We start from the raw sequence: 20,650 nt of genomic DNA, 5'->3' as shown, positions 1-20,650 counted from the left end.
AACATGAATATAATACAGAAATTAGTGGATGCCACCCGGTGTTTAATTTTGAAAAACGATGCACAATGCACCTGCGCACAAAGCGAAGTGATACAAAATATGGAAACCACACAACAGAAAATAGAGCTCAGTCCAATTTAAAGAACTTTGCTTTCTTTCCGAATTACCAGAGAGATAAATAAGGTAAGTATTATAAAGTTTTATGAACGGAAAGGGCAGTAATTTAATTGTAAGTTAGGTTGAGTATTTTAGTAGCATTTTTAGATTTGTGAGCATCGGATGTTTCCTAGAACATTAAAAGTGACGGGTACTGCAAATAAAGCATTTTAAACTGCACTGCTGCGAGAGATAGTAGGCAGATGGGAAAAAAGAAGAAAAAACTTCGTAGCACTGATACACCAACATCCATGGGATTTATTGCCCATAATATCAACACGGCATCTTATCTTTGGAGTATTAAAGGATCCCTGGAAAATATTGCCAAAAAAACTTTATGCTCACCTTTTACATCTACGTGTGGCTTTGAAATGACTATTGCCACAAGCCCAACTATTTCGGGTGGGAATTCATCGTGCGTGTTATACAGCGAATGAAAAGAAGATGGGTTTGGAAAGTCGGCTTGTGAATGGAATAAAAGAATTCCATTTTGTTTTAAGGACAGTAGATTGATGTGGGAGGAGGGGTTTCTCCCCTCAGTAGCTCTCCTCAGCTACTAAGGTCTACAACCTGATTGCGTTGGAATATCGGAATTTCCAGAAGCTGAGGGATCCTCCCATATATCTCCAATATTATGTTGAGCTTTCAATTTCTCAAGGGCAATGACACAAATATTATATAACAAACTCATTGATTATTCAAAAGTATTTACATACACATACCTGGTATTCTTTTACATTTAATCTTTTCATTTTTCTCATTTAATCTGCTATGATCTCCATAAAATTTTTCTCAATTAACAATACCAACTACAATACCAACTCTATCAAACACTAAACTAATTCAATCTTAATCACTTCCTCATATTTCTCTTAATTTAGCAATATCAATTCTCTTTATAACTTCAACCAATAAACCAACTCAATACTAAACATTTCCTTATATTTCTTGTAATTTCTTCAACCTCAACCTTACTCTTAAAATAATCTACAAACAGTTCGTAGGACTTATGTTCTTTCTCCTTCACGGTGGGATTTCTTTGTGTGGATTCCTTCCACGGAGTTCTGTGAAGTCTCTCTTCTTAGTTGAAGTCTGCCATATAGCTCTTCCAGTACTGTCTTATTTTGGGAACAGTTCTGTGGTAATACTGAAGGAAATTACTTCAGCAGTAGTAGAAGCCAGAGGCATTATCTGACTGGCTTGTTACTCAGCTTCCGGATCAACTTCTAGCAGAGGAACATTCCTCAGGACAGATAAGTTAAACTTTCCCTAATAACGTTACTTGGAGTAACTGGACAAGGCAGGTATCATGTCACTTTACTCTTTTCGATACTTTCTCTCCCTGTTTTCCTCAACACAATGGAACTCTTTCACCTTTTACCTCTAGATCACCTGTTGACCATACCTTTGAATGCTCCATATCGACGCCCTTTCCCAATATGCACTAAGTATCGGGTCCTCAAGTAGGGTGTAAAAGAGGGATTAAACTATTGTTCCGAAGCTTTTAATTTTAACCTACTGCTCACTTGGCCATACTCTTGTTTACCATATCCCTTAAGTGCCTTATCGCCTACTCCCACTAATGGAAATAGTTCCATAATGGGGTTTTCTTTGTTCTTAAGTGCTTTACAGAAATATATTGGTAAGACTTTATGGTTTACAATACAACTTGCAAAAATACTCACCATTGCTTTGTACATCTGTTTCAAGATCCGTGCTTAGGTAAATAAAACAATTATCTAGAGCCTCCATGATCCATAACCAATCCAGGCCCATTTGGTGCATTAATTAGACCATCTTTTGAAAATAGTCACATATAAGCGATTTCTTTGAACCATGGGAATTTTTTTTGAAACCCCCAAACACGAAAGGTATTAGACCCTAACAGAACTTAGTACCATGCTGGATGTTGAGATAATGAGAGAAGACACTTGTTGACATTATACTTTCAGGAAATACGTGCGAAGGGATGTCGTTCCAGAAAGCGGAAGTCGAAGGGATAAATAAGGAAGAAGAAAAGCTGGTTCTGTGAACTTGAAGTAGGACATTAAAAGGATGTTGAAAGGTTTGAGCATTATTTTTTTAAAAAACAGTTTCAAAAATGTTAGTATAATAATTTTTTTGCTTCTAGGGTGCGAATAATTTTTACTTTACAAGATAAAAATAATTTACTCTCCTGCTAGCCTATTAAATCTTCTAGCAACCCACCTGAACAGAATAACAAATTACTGCCATATGCAAGGATGGAAAAATTAACCAACTCCCTGAATGGAGTACGTAGAAATAACTGTAATTTTATTAGGTCTTGCCATTAGCGGTTTGTTCTGGGTCATAAAGGAGAACCGGTATCCAATATGTCCCATTAACTTCGAGAGGGAGTTCTCCCATATGGCAATGAAAAAGCGTCGGTGCCCTTTCTATCACACCTCTTGTGCTTGGGTTGCTATTAATCCCATTGACGAGCACCCGCGAACTATAATCTTGTACGAATCAACGCCACAAGCAGCGGATAAGTTACCAGCTGCCATCTGCCTTTTCTAAAGATCATTAACCTGCATTATTACTAAACCCGGTGTCTATACCAGCGTGGTCAAGGTCGAGAGGGCAAGGGAGATTCGGGAAGGAATTATAAACAGCTGCGTCACAACCGTCCTTTGAACCGTTGGATGAAGCTTTTCCCTTTTTGAAATCCAATATTCTTTGTTTACGCTGACTCTCAGACTGTTATATAAGCTACGATTGCATTGTGATCTTTCTCCCTCTCTCTCTCTCTCATATCAAAAACAATATTTCGCCCTAATGGTTTTGATTTTGTTTCCTCAAAAATTTATAACAATCATTCATCAATAAAATTCTTAAGGATAAATGAAAAAAATTATAATTAAGTTCGAGCTTTTTAGTTTTTTCCAACCTTTTTCTATTTTTATTTAAATTGAATTGAGGAATAAAACTCAACCTCGAAAACGGCCATACAGCCAGGGAGTCCAGGGAGTGCGCAAATAATACTCAACATTGGGAATTTACAGCATAGGACTTTGAGCTTCGGGGATCTGTGAAAAATGTTTAAACTTAAAACGGATTCCTTAAGAGATTCACTAAAGTTTGAGAAACCTGCTTAAGGATATAAAATTTTTCTTAACGTGGCTGAGTTAATCGGTCTCAGCAAGGACGGTTTTACCCCCGGAAACTTCTGTTTTTTTTGTCCAGCAAACAGCAAATTGGTCACAGAACACTTGCAATTTACAGATATATTATATTCTACAGCACATCATGGCCTGAATTGCTGATGCGCCTAAAAACCAGAACATTCCCAATCTCCGAACATCGATCCTAGCACCTAATTCTCCAGATCTGAATCCAAGTGAAAATATATTGGGATGTGTTCAAAAGGACAGTTTGGCTGGGTCTTTTGCCCATAATACTGCAGCCGACAAATGTTCTGATGAAGAGTGGTAAAATCTAGAGCTAGGCTTCATCAGACACCTACTGGAATGCATACTACGACATGTATGGGTTGCAATTCGGGAAACGTACTACTACTAGAGGCTCAATAATTTTTTTTAGCCAATGAGTATATTAAAATATTAATAATTCATTAGCTCCCTTTCTTGATAGATCTTGATGCTTTTGTTGTAGTAGGGTTTTAGGGTCATCAGAGACTAAGATCATATTGTTCCGTATATGCTGTCTGTAAATATCGTATTCTGTAATCGATTTTCTATTTTGCTGGATGAAAAACCCGACTTTTCAAGAGAAAAAACCATGCTACTCTCGGCTGAGACTGATTAACTGAATCACGTTGTGAAAAATGGGCCCATTAAAGTTCTTCGCGTCATAGACGGGACTCGAACTCAGATCTTTTCCACCGGGTGTGGGGAAGATGGCGATTCTACCAACTGTGTTCCTCACGAGGGCAGATCTTGAAGGTTCTATAGGCAATGAAGGTAATGCGAGTTGTTATTGAAAATTGCTCGACACAATGGAGATTACTATCTGTAAATAGAATTTGAAGTTTAAAAAATAAGTATCGTTAATCTTAATCAATGCTGTAAAATAGTTTACTCACGATATGTCTAGGAAACTGTGGAAATATTTGTTTATTCAGAATGACCTAAGAAGAGTCGTATTGACAAGAAACTGTCTGGATTGGCCAGTACAGAAAACTGTTTCCCTGCAACAGCTTTTAAATATGAGAAGCAGATAAATGAGAAAGGAAACGGAATGAAGCAAAAGAAGAATCCATCACGAGTACCATCGAATAAAGTTATGATATGATGGATTACAATTTCCTCTCGGTCATGAAGGCTGCAATAAAAACTCATTCATTTTGAAGACATGTTTCTAATATCGACTAAAATATCGACTGACTTTGCTTTGTGCGCTGTAGACTGCTATTGACAATCCGGATATGTATGACTGCTCTGGAGAACTATGGCACACTTATCAGTGATTTTATGCAGGATGGAATACTAGAATCAATATTCCAGGCTCACAGTTGTGAAAAGCGATATTTAAACGCTCGAGTTAACATTGCTTGGAGGCTGTTAAATCAGCCATTAGGGCATAAACATAATTTTGAGGACTATTCTATCCCCATGTGGCAAATAAAGTCGAACTTCAGGAGCTATTTGGAGTAAGTCGCCTGAAGAATTTTGGCATTAAACCATTCGTTGTAGCTATTCTCTATACAGACTCTTATCAACTGGAACTCCTCTGTCTTCGTAATTCTTCTTGATATTTCATATAATTTATCCCGAGAACTGATTCCTATTCCCAAAGGTTGATATTATGTCCAAAATTATACTCTAAGCCAGTCGTCTGGAGAATTAATCAACCCACAGAAACCACAGCCCCCTGTATGTTACGACAAACTTTGAGGTGAGATCGAATTTTTTTAAATTTTGAAATGTGATTATACACTCTGCACCCTGAAGAAACAGGAATACAGAAAGAATAGAGTAATGACAGTTTTGTGTACTCCTGCATCTAGGTGCAGAATTGGGAGTGGTCTAATTCTTACCTGTTCCAAATTACTCTTCTATTTATTTTCGGCGAGATTTGGGAACTGGATTCAGCACCGCAGCATTTAATACTAATCTATATTATGGGAGGTGTACAAAGAAATTTGATTGGGGCAAGGGATGGTTGATTAAGGATACATAAATAAATATAACTACACTGATCTAGAACATTATAGGGGTAGAATAAAAATTGCCAATTGTTTTTAAGGGCCTTTTTTCCACCGTGGCCAAATTAACCGGCCTCGAACAAGAGTTGGGTTATTTTCTTATCAAGCATCATGCCCTTGCCGATAGCACAGCGGATAATGTTGTTGCATCCTCAGTTATACGATCTCTGGAAAGGATTTAATAGCTTTTCATCCCAGAATACATTCAGGTTGGCATAAAACGCACACAGGGAAAAAACACAGTACTGACCCTCATGACCTTACTTTCCTCAGCACTAATTCTTAAACTACCTACTAAACTATACTAAAAAATCAAAACTTCGAATCTTCATATAATTTTACTTGTATCTTATACTTTGGTCTCCCTCTAATTTTAATTGAAAATCTAAATTATAATTTAGATTTTTAATTATAATTCCTTGAAATTTAATGAAATAATTAAACATCGTAATATAACTAAACTGTTTTTCTGCTAATAAAATTAATCAAACCATAATAATTTATAAAACCTTACTGGATTTTCAGAAATTATAAAAATAAAATAATTTTGAAAAATTCAAAACTTTGTGAAACTAAACAAGTGCTCCATCTAACGGCAAATATTTCCATTTATCGTACAGACGTCTACATTTTTTACTACTGTTCGAGCATGCGCAGTTCGGTGCCAGGAAATTATCAGAGATTGCGTGTGGGTTCACTTATGTTGGTGTAATCTATATTTGCGTAGCTGATAATTTCTAAGTGTGGGTGGGGGAGATTCTCCATTACAGATGGCTGGCTCGTGCCAACAGTAATCGTCCCCCACGTGATGTTGCACGTAAGTGGCGCCAGCTAATAAAATACCTTTACAATGGCCCTGGCCTCCGATCTGAGATGTTTATTATGGCCCAATGTTCGTTGACTTTTTTTGTACCAAAAGTACGTTTCAAACTGCTCCTTCTTCAGGGTTCACCTCTTGTCTGTCGGACGTTAGTTGGGTTCGCTTGGTCGCAAAATTATGTCAGCAGTGAGAAGAAATGGCGTGGAACTGATGTTTAGAAAAATCTTTCTCTCAACAAAAGATTTTGTAGAAGAAAATTAAATTTCGTTGCTCTATTTTACGCTTTTGTAAGGCTTCAAAGTTTCCCATGATTCCTTGGATTGTTGCTGGATAAATCGGCTTTCTCCAAACGCTATTTATGGCGCGCTACGACATAACTCTTCCTACCTCCGAGTGGGGTGTTACCATGGTTACCGGAAAGACCATACGTGTACCATTACGGACGCGATATGCTGTTGGGGGGGCGGGTGGTGGGGGAGCCGGATGAAGTTCAAGAAAGAAACACAAAATGAAAGATAAGACCAAAAAGAGATTTACAATGAAATTATAGGTGGAGGAACTTTAAGAACAATAAAAGGAACTTCTCCACAAGGGAGAAAAATAGGATATTAGAGAAGGAAAGAAAGAAAGTAAATAGAATTGTTGATATAAAAGGAAAGTTGGCCAAAATTGGAAATTAGGGAGGAAAGAGAATAAACAGAATAGCCACAGAAATTAATTTGACAGCGGGGAGGAAGGAAATTAAATAGAAGATCCATAGTAAGTACAAAGAACGTCAGGCAGGAGGAAGGAAAGTAAATAAAATGTCCACTAGAAGTTTAAAATAATGTTTTAGAAGGATCATTTGCTTGTAAAATAGATCTAAGAGATTTTTATTTGCTTAATTTTAAAAAAATTGTGCTGTTTCAGAAGGAAAATGAAAAATTAGGGAGGAAAAAGAATAAACAGAATAGCCGCACTGATAAATTAATATGCGAGCAGGGAGGGAACAACTTAAACAGAAGATCCACAGTAAGCAGAAATGACATCAGGCAGGAGGAGGGAGAGTAAATAGAATGTCCACTAGAAGTTTAAAATAATAATGTTTTAAAATGATCATTTACTTTTAAAATTAAGCAAATTAAAATCTCTTAGATTTTAATTTGCTTAATTTAAAAAGGACAATCATTCTGCTGTTTCGGACCTGAAGGAAAATGAAAAATTAGGGAGGAAAAAGAATAAAGAGAATAGCCGCACTAAAAAATTAATATGTGAGCAGGGAGGGAACAACTTAAACAGAAGATCCACAGTAAGTAGAAATGGTATCAGGCAGGAGGAGGGAGAGTAAATAGAATGTCCACTAGAAGATTGAAATAATAATGGTTTAAAATGATCATTTACTTTTAAAATAGATCTAAGAGATTTTAATTTGCTTAATTTAAAAAGGAAAATCATTTTTATGTTTCGGACCTGAAGGAAAATGAAAAATTAGGGTGAAAAAAGAATAAACAGAATGGCTGCACTGAGAAATTAATATGCGTAGCAGGGAGGACAGAACTTAAACAGAAGATCCATAGTAAGTAGAAAAAGAACATCAGGGGAGGAAGGAGAGTAAATAGACTGTCCAGTAGACGTTCCAAATAGCATTTTGGAAGGATCTTTTGTTTGTCAAACAGCTGTAAGCGATTTTTATTTGCTTAATTTTTAAAAAAATCTTTGCTGTTGGGGACATCCGAGTAATTAGCACACCGAACCACACAATTCGTGGACTTAATTATCCTCTTTCACTAATCAACCACCAAAGATCCCAAAGGCTGTCACTGTCAATATCTGCCATTCACAATACCTTTCCTTAGACCAACATAAACGTGCGGTAGTTCCCCTGAGGGACCCAAATGAATAAGATGTGACAGATTAAAATCTTCAGTAATTTGTCCTCCATACCTTGGGCTAAATAGCATTCAGCGTAATATTGCCTCAAAGATTTCTGTGCAGTTGTTAAGGGCTACGATCGATGGTGGCCCACACGGTCTGCGCTCATCTATTAAACAAAGTTTTAAATACCCTCATGGGAAGGTCTTCGAGTTGTGTGAATTCTGCCAAGGTGATGGTAATAATGATGAGTTGTTTTCATTGTGTTCGAAGATGGGAAAATTAATGAGCTCATTTCTAGTTCCATCTTCTTTCTCTCTGGACTGGCGATACCCCTTGTGGCCACATTTGTTTTTAAATTAAAATCGTAATACGAATGAGTTCCTTTATTGGTGGTTACTGGTAAAATCTTTCACAGTCTCTGAAGTGTACTGTATTTATATTAAACCCTTTGCCCGATGTAATTAAGAAACTGATAATGGGTGACCTTCATTAATATGTGAAAGATAACACGAAAGCTTGAACACAATTTGATAAAGTCAAATATGCCCTTGCGGGTTTGCCATAATTCGAATTTGATATTTTAAAAGCAATGAATTATAAGATTCAGTAGCCAAGGTTCATTGATTCTTTCGTTCTTTCAAATGTCTCAGCACATATGATAAGAAACGAGGAAATCGCCAGTTTTAATAAAAATATAAAACTAAATAGAATGTCCATTTTGAAACTAATTGGAGCGGTGGGGATTAAGAAACAGAATATCCACTGCATTTCAGGGAATGACCTTGAGGTTTCATTACCAGATGTGTAGGCGCTTGCCATTGATGTATACAGAAATAGGTTCCATCAAAAATATGGTCGCTTTCTTTCTCACAAATTAGAAAAAGCTTGCATTCGAATTTCGCAGGGGAACTATGAGAAACGAAGAGAAGAAATCCAAATATAATAATCATTAACCAACTAATATTATAATTGCAATTACGAATACATTTAATACAGTATATCGTACTATCAACAATAACTTAATATCACAGTATTCAAGTTGAAAATTAAGCCCATTGCAATTACTTCTACTCTTTCTAAAGGAATGGAGAAATCAATTAACCCCTCTTAACCTATCTAGAAACATTCCATCTGATCAACGATTGCCAGTATGGATTCTGGCAGTGTAGATCCACTGGTGATATTCTGGCTCATGTTGCCCATCTATGGACAAATTCAATGGAAAAGTTTGGTGAAACTCAAGCAGTTGCTCTTGACATTTCAAAGGCTTTTGATCGTGTTCGGCATAAAGGTCTTCTTTCCTCCTTCTTATGGTTTGCCAACTGTTTTTTTGTAATTGGTTATCCAGTTTTCTCTCTGACCGCTCACTACAGGTGATGGTAGATGGCTCTCTGTCTTCTAACTTCTCCACTAATGCTGGCGTTCCCCAAGGTTCAGTTCTTTCCATCACTCTTTTTCCTCTTTATATTTATGCCCTTCTTCCATTAACCGGAAATCCTATCCATAATTTTGCTGATGACAGCATATTGCATTCCACCTTCCAGTTTCAGAAATCTTGCCCTGCTCAATCAGCTTCAACTTCTCGAATATCCGCTACGAATTCCTTAAATGTCGATCTCCAGGTAATTTTCCAGTGGGGCAAAGACAACTTGGTTAATTTCAATCCTTCTAAAACTCAGTCTTGTCTTATATCTCCTAAAAAGGATCCTTCTGCTCCTAAAATGATATATCTCTTTTGGTTTATCTCAGTTTCTGCTGCATGCCTTTTTATACAGATACTTCCATGGGCACTGTTCTTCTGAATAGGCTTTTATAATTCCTGACATCCATTTACTGTCCAACTCCAAACTCACAGGACCAACTTTTCATCTTCCTCGTTTATTCATTGAACTGCCATTTTCTGGAACAACCTTCCTTCATACGTATTTCCTGAAAATTACAATCAACAGAAGTTCAAGTCTAATGCCAACAAATATCTTCCTTCAAAAAAAGCCCCGAAAATGGATTTAAATAAAGACATTCGAAACGTAGCCAACTTTATTTTGTTATCCGAATTATGAAAGTCTAATTTATCCTTCCATACTTAAATATTTCTTAAATATTCTTACTCAACTGCCAGATTTAGTCTGAAAAATGGCCACCTATCGAAAATATAAACAAACTGCTATTTTTAAAGATAAATAAGCATTTTCCTTTAAGAACATTAATAACACGTGGATCCGATATCTCCAAAGATACCTCATACTATAATCCTCCAGTCGCAATAAAAATAAATCTGAATATTTCATCCTTTAGCGATTATCAGCGTCTTCAATAACCTTACAGAACGCGGCGTCAACTATCGGCCTTAGTACCCCGGAAAAGGCTGGTTGGCCACAATTGTTGCATTAAGGGCCAACTAGAAGAGGCAGGAAAAGCAAACATTTGTCGGCTTACTTCCTGATAACGAGACTCGCTTTCATCTAGCCAAGGCAGAGGAAGGTGGGGGGTGGGGGGATTATAGATTACCGTCCACAAGCTAGTGGAGGACTCGCTTGTTCCAAGCCACGGCGTAGAGATGATTGATGAGTCTTACACGACATGTGTTCTCTGTCATGTATAATTTGGGAGATAGTTGGAGGAGGAAAAAACTGGCAAAAATTGTGGCCACCAAAAACAATGATGCTGTAGAATGATGACTGTTTTAAGGAGAATGGGAAGATGGAGAGGGATGCACTGAGTAAGGTGTGCGACGTACTTTACTCCTAAATCATCGCTCTGATTCTTTTTACCCCCACTGGCTGTATAAAAAGATATAATTATATAAGGCACATATTTCAATTTAGCTTGACAACAGCCGAAACTTTTTAATCAGGACCGGGCAAAGGAGCGCTGGACGACAGTAAAAATGTCTTATCTGAAAATAGCCGATGAAGCTGTAATTACGTTGTCTTCTGAAGGAAACTCTGTAAAGGAAAAGGAAGAAAATTTGTTTATAAGCCAACAGGAAGTTCATTTCTTTTTTCCTTTTGATGCGATTTTTTTTCTTTCTTTCTGCTTCGTGTTCTTTTTTTAGATGAATGAATTCAGTATGACGTGAAGCTTGAAGAGATATCGGTAAACACTTCCACGCATGCTCAGGAACTCGAGTATTCTGTGGATATGCAAAAGCGCCCTTTGCTTTTTACCCTGTTCGTCCGTCCGCATGTAGCAAGTCAACTCCCAGTGGAAGGAGTTTCAATGCAGTATATATACGACTCATGAACGTGGTATTTCTTGTGAACAGACGTATATTATCTTCTCCCATATACTTAAAAGTATATGGGAGAAGAGTAATAAATATTATACAGCTGCAATTAAACAGAACGACTAAGTTTAGAGAACGTAAAATGACACAGTTTTTATTAAGTGTTCTTCGTTTCTGGGCCACACTGAAACACCCAACCCTCATATGCAGTGATGACTAGAAAATTAGGATTATCTTGACAAGTCTGGATGACGTCTTCGCATGATAATACTCTTCGTTGCTTCTCCTCATCCGTGAGGTTGAGCAGAAGCAACGTGGTACGGAAATCGTCCTGTCAGCCTGCTGGACAATTTCTGTACCACGGTCTGTTGGAGGAAGGTTGAACCACAACATACTACTTCCGTTTATTTTCGAACTCATCGAACATGACTACCACAGCACCAGCCCTGGAACTTTATTGCCAATATACGAGGGGGTATCAAAAATTCGTACCCTGACCTAGATAAAACATCAGTAGGAAGATGCCATTTTTAATATATGTTGTCTACATATTCAATAACTAACTGTGAAATTTCATTCCTGTAGGTGATCGTACACCAGAAGTGGAGCCAGGAATCTGAGGAAGGACGCCATGGTTGACAAAGTGGAGTATTGAGCAGTGATCAAGTTCCTGCATTTGCATACCAAGAAAGCTCAATTAAATTGACGAAGAAATGAAAGCTGTGTGTGGCAGATTGTCCATTCTATGATGGACAAGTTCCAATGCGGTCGTACAAAGTCTTTGACGAGCCAAGAGAAGGAAGGCCATCAACATCCACAGTCAGTGAGACGGTTACTAAGGTTGAACAACTGGCGCTGAGTGACAGATGTGTGACAATTCAGTTCATCGCAAATGCAGTGAGAACTAGTTGGGCTGCCCAGAGCATTTTACATGACCATTTGCACATGTCTAAGGTCTCCACACGATGGGTTCCCAAATTGGTGACGACTTTGCAGAAGTAATGTGGAATGCAATGTTCTCGCCAACTGTTGGATTTGTGTAATGCGGATGTTGAGAACTTTATTGATCGGTTGGTGACAAATGACGAATGGTAGGTGAACCAATATGACCCGGAGACTAAAGACATGTCAAAGCAGTGGAAGCACACCTCCTCCACACTTCCCAAAAAGGCATAGACCACTCCATCTGCGAAGAAGGCGATGTTGCCATGTTTTTGGACAGAAAAGGGGTTATCCTGACAGATTACCTACCTCGTGGTTCCATACATACTGGAGAATACTACAGAAATCTTTTGAAAAAGTTACGCGATGCTTTGAAGATGAAAAGGCGTGGAATGTTAACCAAAAGTACCCGTCTTCGGTCAGAAAATGTACCGGCTCACGCGGACATTGCCACCACCAACTTTGTTGCCCAGTGCGGCTTCAAACTACTACAGCACCCACCCTATTCTGCTGACTGAGCACCATCAGACTTCTTCTTGTTTCGAGAAATGAAGAAACCATTGCGTGACGCCTGAAACCACGATTGGACTCAGGAAGTGGAATCGTGGTTTCAGGCAAAAAGTGCAAACTTCACTAACAGCAAACTACTCCCTAACAAGAATCCAATATAAGTTTAAAAAATGATGTGAGATGCTAAAAACCACTTACCAACAGATGAACTTGTTTGGAAGTGGGAGTAAAGTTGAGCTCAACCCTAAAGATGTTGAGGATAACCATCCTTCACCCCCATCGAAATCTGAAATACTACGTGGTCATCGTTAAAAATAATGAAACTGTTTGTCAGGGACTTTATGGATGACCAAAAATTCTTGCGGAAAAAATTAAAACATTCGTGAAATTTGAACAGAAATACTGTTTTTTTTTTTTTTTTTTTTTTTGAGTCTTTTTTTCACCAACCTTGCGTAGAATTAAAACACCAGGGAATACTTTATTATCCCCTGTGGTCGTTTGGCCAGAGGATAGAAAGAATGGATGAAACCTATATATCGCCTTTATTTATTAATCCTCACTCGTGGACTCAATGCATCAACTGAGTTAAGTTTCCAAATGCCCGAATTATGATCAGAAAATAATCCATTTCTTGTAGCACTAGCCCTCTACCAGATGGCAGCACCGTCGTCCCCATCCTGATTGCCTAAGTTGCTCATCGGAATGTAATACGCATCGAGTGACTACAAAGGAGGCCGAAAGGGGAAGACGGAATAGAATGTACACCTGGGCCGACGTCAGCACCTTCTTTTGGTTTTCGCCCTTCCATTTGTAAGCTCGCCGCCGCTCCTGATTGGAGGCCACGTGCACACGCGAAGTGTCTATCTGTCCGTCAACACCACCACCGAGATGATGAAAAATCAATAGCGCTGCCCTCAGGACCACCTGGTAGAAGGACATTTTTGTCGCCATAATATCCATCATCGTGGAGGCTTCGCAACATCTCCGCCTATCGAAGCGGCGATGAGGGGTAATTCCGCTTTGTCGTACGAAGCTTCTGCGCATGACCCAAAAAGCAGAAAATTGGTGGGGGATTAAAGACAAGGTTGAATGTCCGAATCTAATGCCTCTGCCGAGATAGGGGTGGGGGGTAAGTGTGATTACCGAAAAAGGCACATTTTTCTCTTGATTCCGTCACTTCAGTTTAGTCAGTGAGAGTTTTAGAACTTACCACAACTTTATAACTGGAAGGTACATGAGGGGAGGCTCTAGGGCAATAATCCACTAATATCTTTTTTTTTTTGAAAAATTTAAATAAAAGTCGTCTTCACCATTTATAGATGCTTCTCTAATAACCCCTTGATCTATTAATATGCTTCCTAATTCACTAATCAATTAATCTACTATTATTATGCTAATTGACTAATCTATTACTAATCTATTGATTTATTAGTCTACTACTAATACACTAATGAACTAAAAATCTACTGTTAATTCATTGTTCCACTAATTACTAGTAATCCATTAATCCACTAATATATTAATCCATTAAACGGCCAATCTACTAGTAATCCATTAATCCACTAATATATTAATCCATTAAACGGCCAATCTACTAGTAATCCATTAATCTACCACTAATTCGTATCTACTAATCTAATACTAATCCATTAATCACTAATCTTCTAGTAAACCATTAATCTACTAATCCATTGATCTAATCCATTAATCCGCTAATCAACTAGTAATCCATTGATCTATTAATAATCTAATACTAATTCACTAATCTACTAATAACCTACTACTAATTCATTAATCTTCTAATCTGCTACTTATCCATTACTACTAGTAATCCATTAATCTACAACTAATTCCTTGATCTACTAGTCTAGTATTAATCCATTAATCACTAATCTACTAGTAAACCATTAATCTACTAATTAATAATCGACTACTAATTCATTGATCGAATCCATTAATCTACTAATAATGAAGTACCAATTCATTAATCGCTAATTACTAGGTAATCTATTAATCTACTAATAACCTACTACTAATCATTGATCTTCGAATCTACTACTTATCCATTAATCTACTAATGATCCATTGATTTACTAGTAATCCATTGATATATTAATCCACTGCTAATCTTTTAATCACTAATCGAATACTAATCCATATCCGATAATCCGTTACCAATCCATTAACCACTAATCTGCTACTAATCCACTAATATACCAATCTACCAATCTACTACTGATCATTTAATGTACTACTTACTCTACTGCTAATTTGTTGCTAATTCACTAATCGATTAATCTACTGTTAATCCAATAATCGAATGCTAATCCATTAATATATTAATCTACCAATCTACTACTAATACACTAATCTGCTGATCTACTACTAGTCCACCAATTTTATTAACTGTTGTGAATCCATTTATCTACTATTATACTATTCTGCCAATCATCTACTTATACGCTAACTACTGATCATTTACTAATTCACTAATCTACTAATAATCCTAGTATCTTCACTAATCTGTATACTGAGTGGCATTTTATTAGGTCCTAATAGCGATTAGCAACATTAGCCGCAAAGCCGGACCAAGGTATTTTCGCGCCCCAGGCATAAAGTTTTTTTCGGCGCCCTCTTACTAAGGATATGTACTATATTTCTTGACTCATTGCTCTTCTGTTTTTGTGTCCCCTTAAAGAATGACGCCTCGGGCAAGGGCCCTACTAGCCCATTCCTTAATCCGGCACTGTTTAGCCATCAGAACAGCCTCGAGTAGTTGCCTCAGATTACATCACATTCCATCCGATCCCACATATGCTCAAATGAGTGGAGATCCGAGGACTGAGCAGGCCAATGAAGTATTGCATGGTCACCCTCATGCTCTGAAACCATTCCTGAAATGATCTGTGCCTTTGTGACATGGCGGATTATCCTGTGGAAGTAACCGTTATCAGATGAATAAACTGCGAACGTGAAGGGATGCACCTGGTTGGAAACAATGTTCAAGTAGAGTGAGGAATTTGGATGTTGACCGACTGGTATCAGTGGGTCAACACTGATACCAGTGTTGCATTGGGATCAAAAAACTTCCAAAATCACCATCATATTTCCTCCATTTCCTGTATCACTAGCGCTTGGTCTACCACTTTTCTTCACATGACTCAAACAGCAGACAGTTTTTACCATCCTCAGACAGATTACCTGATACCAGGATTCTTGTGGTAATGTCTACTAAATTTGCATTACGCACCTACTTTTTTCAAACAACACGCACTGAGCTACATCTGCAGAGGACGCCATTTTAACTTTCACTACTGCAGCGCCCACTAGTGGTAATCTCCGAAACTGAAGCCAGACTGCCATAAACTTGAAATATTCAAGTTTACCGAGTGGTTTAATCCAATAGATGGCTCTGTGTTTGATTTTTTTTATTGAGCATAGAAATAAATGCTCAATAAAATTTAGAATCTAAATTCAAAATCCGAACTATGTGACCTTGACCGATAATAAATTAAACTCCAGTTCTCTTTGTCTTTGTGGTGAATATCCTCCATCGCTAAAGTTCCAAAACTTAAAAATTAAATCATGATCACTTTTGGAGTTCAAACGATTAACCTTTTGGATTTCACCACCACCCCTTATACGAATAAATCACATTCCGTGGATTCTTTAAAACTTATTACCAACAGGGGGCGATCTATGTTAATAAATTAACTTACCAAAGAGCCATCAGAAGTTCTTTTTTCTTTCTTACCATCAGATGTTTCCATCTTCGTCGACCCGAGAGAATTATTTTACTCACCGACAGACAGAAATCTTAATGGGCGAATCCATCTTCGAAGATTTATTACCGATTAGCTTTTAAACTGTTCTCCGACTCGGTGTGGCCCCACCCACCGCAGCATCCCTGCCGAGTAAGCAATCTTTGCAGTCCAGCGTTGTCAGAACATTTTCACGGGCTTCTACATTGGCCATCTGATTAAAGGAGTCTCAGGTAACCTCAGCGAGTGGCAATCAGCTGTCGGATGTCGAATTCGTTTGTCATGTTTTGCTCGGACAAGAGAAACACAGGGCGTGGCTCGAGGACAAGACACGGTGATGGGTTAAGGGCATTTGGGATAAAACATCGGTGAGGCTCGCAAGAGTAATAAAGGATCCAACAAAAGGGGAAAGACAGGAGGGAAGAGAAGAGAGAGAGAGAGAGAGAGAGAATACATGTATTAGAGGAAGATATATAGATAGGGACAAAAGCATTTTGAAAAGAGAAAATGAAAGAGAGAGTTCGTTTTTCAACCTGTTTTTTTTATCAATAAATATACTACTCTGGCAATAATAACATCATTATTTTATTAATACAATATTTAATAACGTGTCCCCCCAGGTCTTAATTACACAATTAAATCGGTTATTGATTTCAGGCACGTGGCATTGACCAAAGTGTTCAGTGGGGTTATGAGTGTATTCTGTGCAGGACAGTGAAGCTTTTGCACGTCAGTATCTTCAAACGAAGTCATTACAGACGTATGATATGTCATGCCGAAACAGAAAAAAGGGCCCTGTCCATTTAGCTGCCACACTAGGAAGAGCGGAGTTGTTCACAATGTTATTAACCGCAGGCATTCAATGGTCCAGTATCGAAGACCAAAACAACACTAGACAGTGATGGCATCTTCTCCAAACTTTGGAGAAATCGATACAAGATGCTCAAAAGTCACATAACACCAATACGGTGTATGATCCCCTCCAACGTCTAAAAAAGGCCTCACAGTGGGGAACCATGCTCGATATAAGGGTGTCTATAAGATTCTGTGGCAACAAATCCTATTCTTACACCACCTAGCTCACCAAGTTGTCCTTAGCTGCCCAAGTCACTGAACAGTTGGCTGTCAGCGTCCAATGCAACGCCCAAGGGCGTCCCACACATGCTCGATCGAATTTAAGTCTGGTGAGGATATCTTCAGATTCAAGGCATTCTTGTTGTCTCCAGATGAAAAAAAACTTCTAGAATGGGGTTAATGGGACAAACCACTGGCTGCCTTGCGTAGAGTCCACTTGAATTTGGCCTTCTTAACAGTGCCCGGTTGGAAATGTTTTCACCTGTGTCCGAGCAACCTCAAGAGACACTTGATGATAGGGCATCATAGGGTTCCGTGTTGCTGTTAGAGACAGATAGCGGCAGTTTTGGTTGCCATGGCATTCGGGCGACCTTGGCCAGCTCTTCTTGTAATGGTTCATGTCTCCTGAAACTGCTTCCATGGTGCTGAGACGGCTCTGTCAGGTGATAGATCGATTTCTATTGGATACTCGGAATTTGGATGCCTATTACATCAAATTCCTCATTCAGCAACACTGTTCACAATAAAATATTCATGAAAAACATTTTGTTCTGTTAATTTTGTCTAGTAGTGTATATATTGTCTGAAACTATCTAATGTTTTTACATTGCGCATGCTCAAATTTGATGATCATCTGCAGAAGCGTCCATACATTCGGGGAATAGACCCTTTTTATTTAGACTGCACCTGTTGCTCTCCAAGGGACCAAATTGCCCTTAGAAAGCAGACGGGGTGCATAATGGCCTACTTTTCCGAAATCCCATTAAGATGTTTCGCAATGTAAATCCAGGGAAGATAAGAGATTCAAAAATGCCTTTGTGGGAATTCACCTCCCGTCCCCCTATGTGTGGCTTTTATGGATCATTACCCACTTGGTTCATCTAAAAGAAATCTCCATTATTGATCCCTTCGTTCTATGGTTGTCTATCTATCACTCCCACTGGCAGAAATTGCTCAGCAAGGAAAAAAGACACTTTACCAAGTTAAGGCGGTGAATCACTGTAATTTTCTGCAGCCCTGCTTCATTTATTAATAGAGTGAGCGAAGTTTAAAAGCCAATCAGTGTTCTCCTACAGGAGGTACTTTGTCTGCTTCCTCCTCTCTGTCTATTGGATCGTTAGTAAGCCAGCACTTCTTTCTCTCTTTCTGTCTCCTGAGATCCATGACAATGGAGTTCCATCTTTGTTTTTATAATGTTTTAAAAGAGATTGTTTCTGTTTCCTTGAAGATTCATAATACCATCGACAACTGTCATATACTATCGTCATCAAAAATATAGGAGATCCATGTTTCTCATTTTGCTGAACATGCGCATCTCTTAAAATTACATTGGTGGCGAGGGTGTATACCACTGAATGCAGAACAATGGTTGGTAGGTTGCACTTACAAAAACTCATGGATTAAATTCATATCTAAGACAGCTGGCAACTTGGTATACAGCCTGGAAGTCATCCTGCTGGAACACGCCTGTGCCATCCGGGAAGACAGATCATGAAGGGATGTACCTGTTCATTTAGGAACATATGAGGACTTCAAGAGATTCCTAGGTAAACATCCCCATACCAAAACACTGCTGCTGCCAGATGCCTCTTTCTGTTGGACCAGGACACCAAAGTGTTTCCTCTCCAAGTTTTTTCACCCTACCCTCCATCTAGCGTCATCACAGAATAACAGGAATTGTGATTGATGGGTAAGACAACTTTTATCCTGTGATCAATATAAATGTAGAATGAAGATCAAAGTCAGTTCGAAATTGTGAAACAATGACCAAAGTGATGTCCACGTAGTCCAGTCCAGATTTGATAAAGTCCAGAATAGATGAATGACTCACTGAAGTTGTCAAATTTGAAGACCAGAATAAACTAATGAGTCACCGAAGTTTCCAGTCCGTGTAAGTCTGATCGATATTTGTTGAACCCCAAATAGCCGAATGAGTCCCCATAATGCTCATTCGTCCATAAGTAACATCACTTGTAGAAGATGCAATCGCAGTAGATGGTTAATTCACTAAAGCAGTATCAGCTCCACCAGTCATCACCAATCCATGAAATAAAAAGAAATGCTTTCGCAGATTCAAACCGAGTCTGATTCATTTAATATCATACCCATCAATACAGTTGTCATCATACGGAATAGCACTGCATAAAGGAGTTCAACCCACAACATAGATTGAAACGCAAATTCAGGTGTGGATATCTTCATAAATGAATCCAGTGCATCACAAGTATATGCAACTAGATGAATATCTATCATCACTCGCAGTTAGAGACAGAAAATTAAGGTGACTGCTTCTCTGTCCACTGTCCGTCCACTCTTGGAACACTTTAACTACAGTACCCATCAACACCCACAAGATTCGCAGTTTTCGCAATACCAGTATCCGATAATCCTCCCTTTTTCGAAGTCCGCAGATCATGGTCCTTGCCCATGTCGATCAAGTCACGAACCTGTAATATCACATTTACTGGTTCTCACCTTCGACACGTATGCCACCATCCGGGGAGGAACAGCCAATATTTTGACTGGACAGTGTATATAAATAATTCCCACATATTGGAGGAACTGAAAGGCAATGTCTGAATGTCTCATTCCAGATTTAAAACAAATAAATGCACTTTTCTGTGAACTTTTGCTGTCTTTTGCAGTTTTTAACCACGATGGACAACCACGAATCTTAAAAGATTCATTAGTTACAAATCCACGTAATTTTTTCTTCTTTTTAATTCTTAGAAAGCATGTTCATTGCTCTCTTCATTTATTCTTCTTTGCAGCAATTTTTTCTTCCTGCAGTCGTTTTACCATCAAAGAGATGGTAGCCGGCGTTCATTCTGCCTATTGAAAAGGCCCATTTTTTTCTTACCATTTCCAACCAGAGACTTGAGAAGTAATCAACGTCTGAGGCTTCTAAGACCCTTTTGTTTTTGTTTAACATTTGCCTCCTGCCGAATTCTGTTCCTTTGTTCTTTAAGATTTATTTCGTTATGTCTATGGTAGCGCCCTCTGGAGACCAGGAGTAAACGCTGCTGGCAAATGTGGTTTTTCTATTCTTCGTTTCTGTAATCTTGTTAGGGAGTTTGCAGGCTCCCTATGAACAGGTAAAGTGGCCATTTCTTTTCGCT

This window comes from Mastigoproctus giganteus, chromosome 10 (genome assembly GCF_048544385.1).
Source record: "Mastigoproctus giganteus isolate SK-2022 chromosome 10, ASM4854438v1, whole genome shotgun sequence".
Classification (NCBI taxonomy): domain Eukaryota; kingdom Metazoa; phylum Arthropoda; class Arachnida; order Uropygi; family Thelyphonidae; genus Mastigoproctus; species Mastigoproctus giganteus.
The sequence above is the reverse complement of the archived record's forward strand: the minus strand, read 5'-3'. Positions refer to the sequence as shown.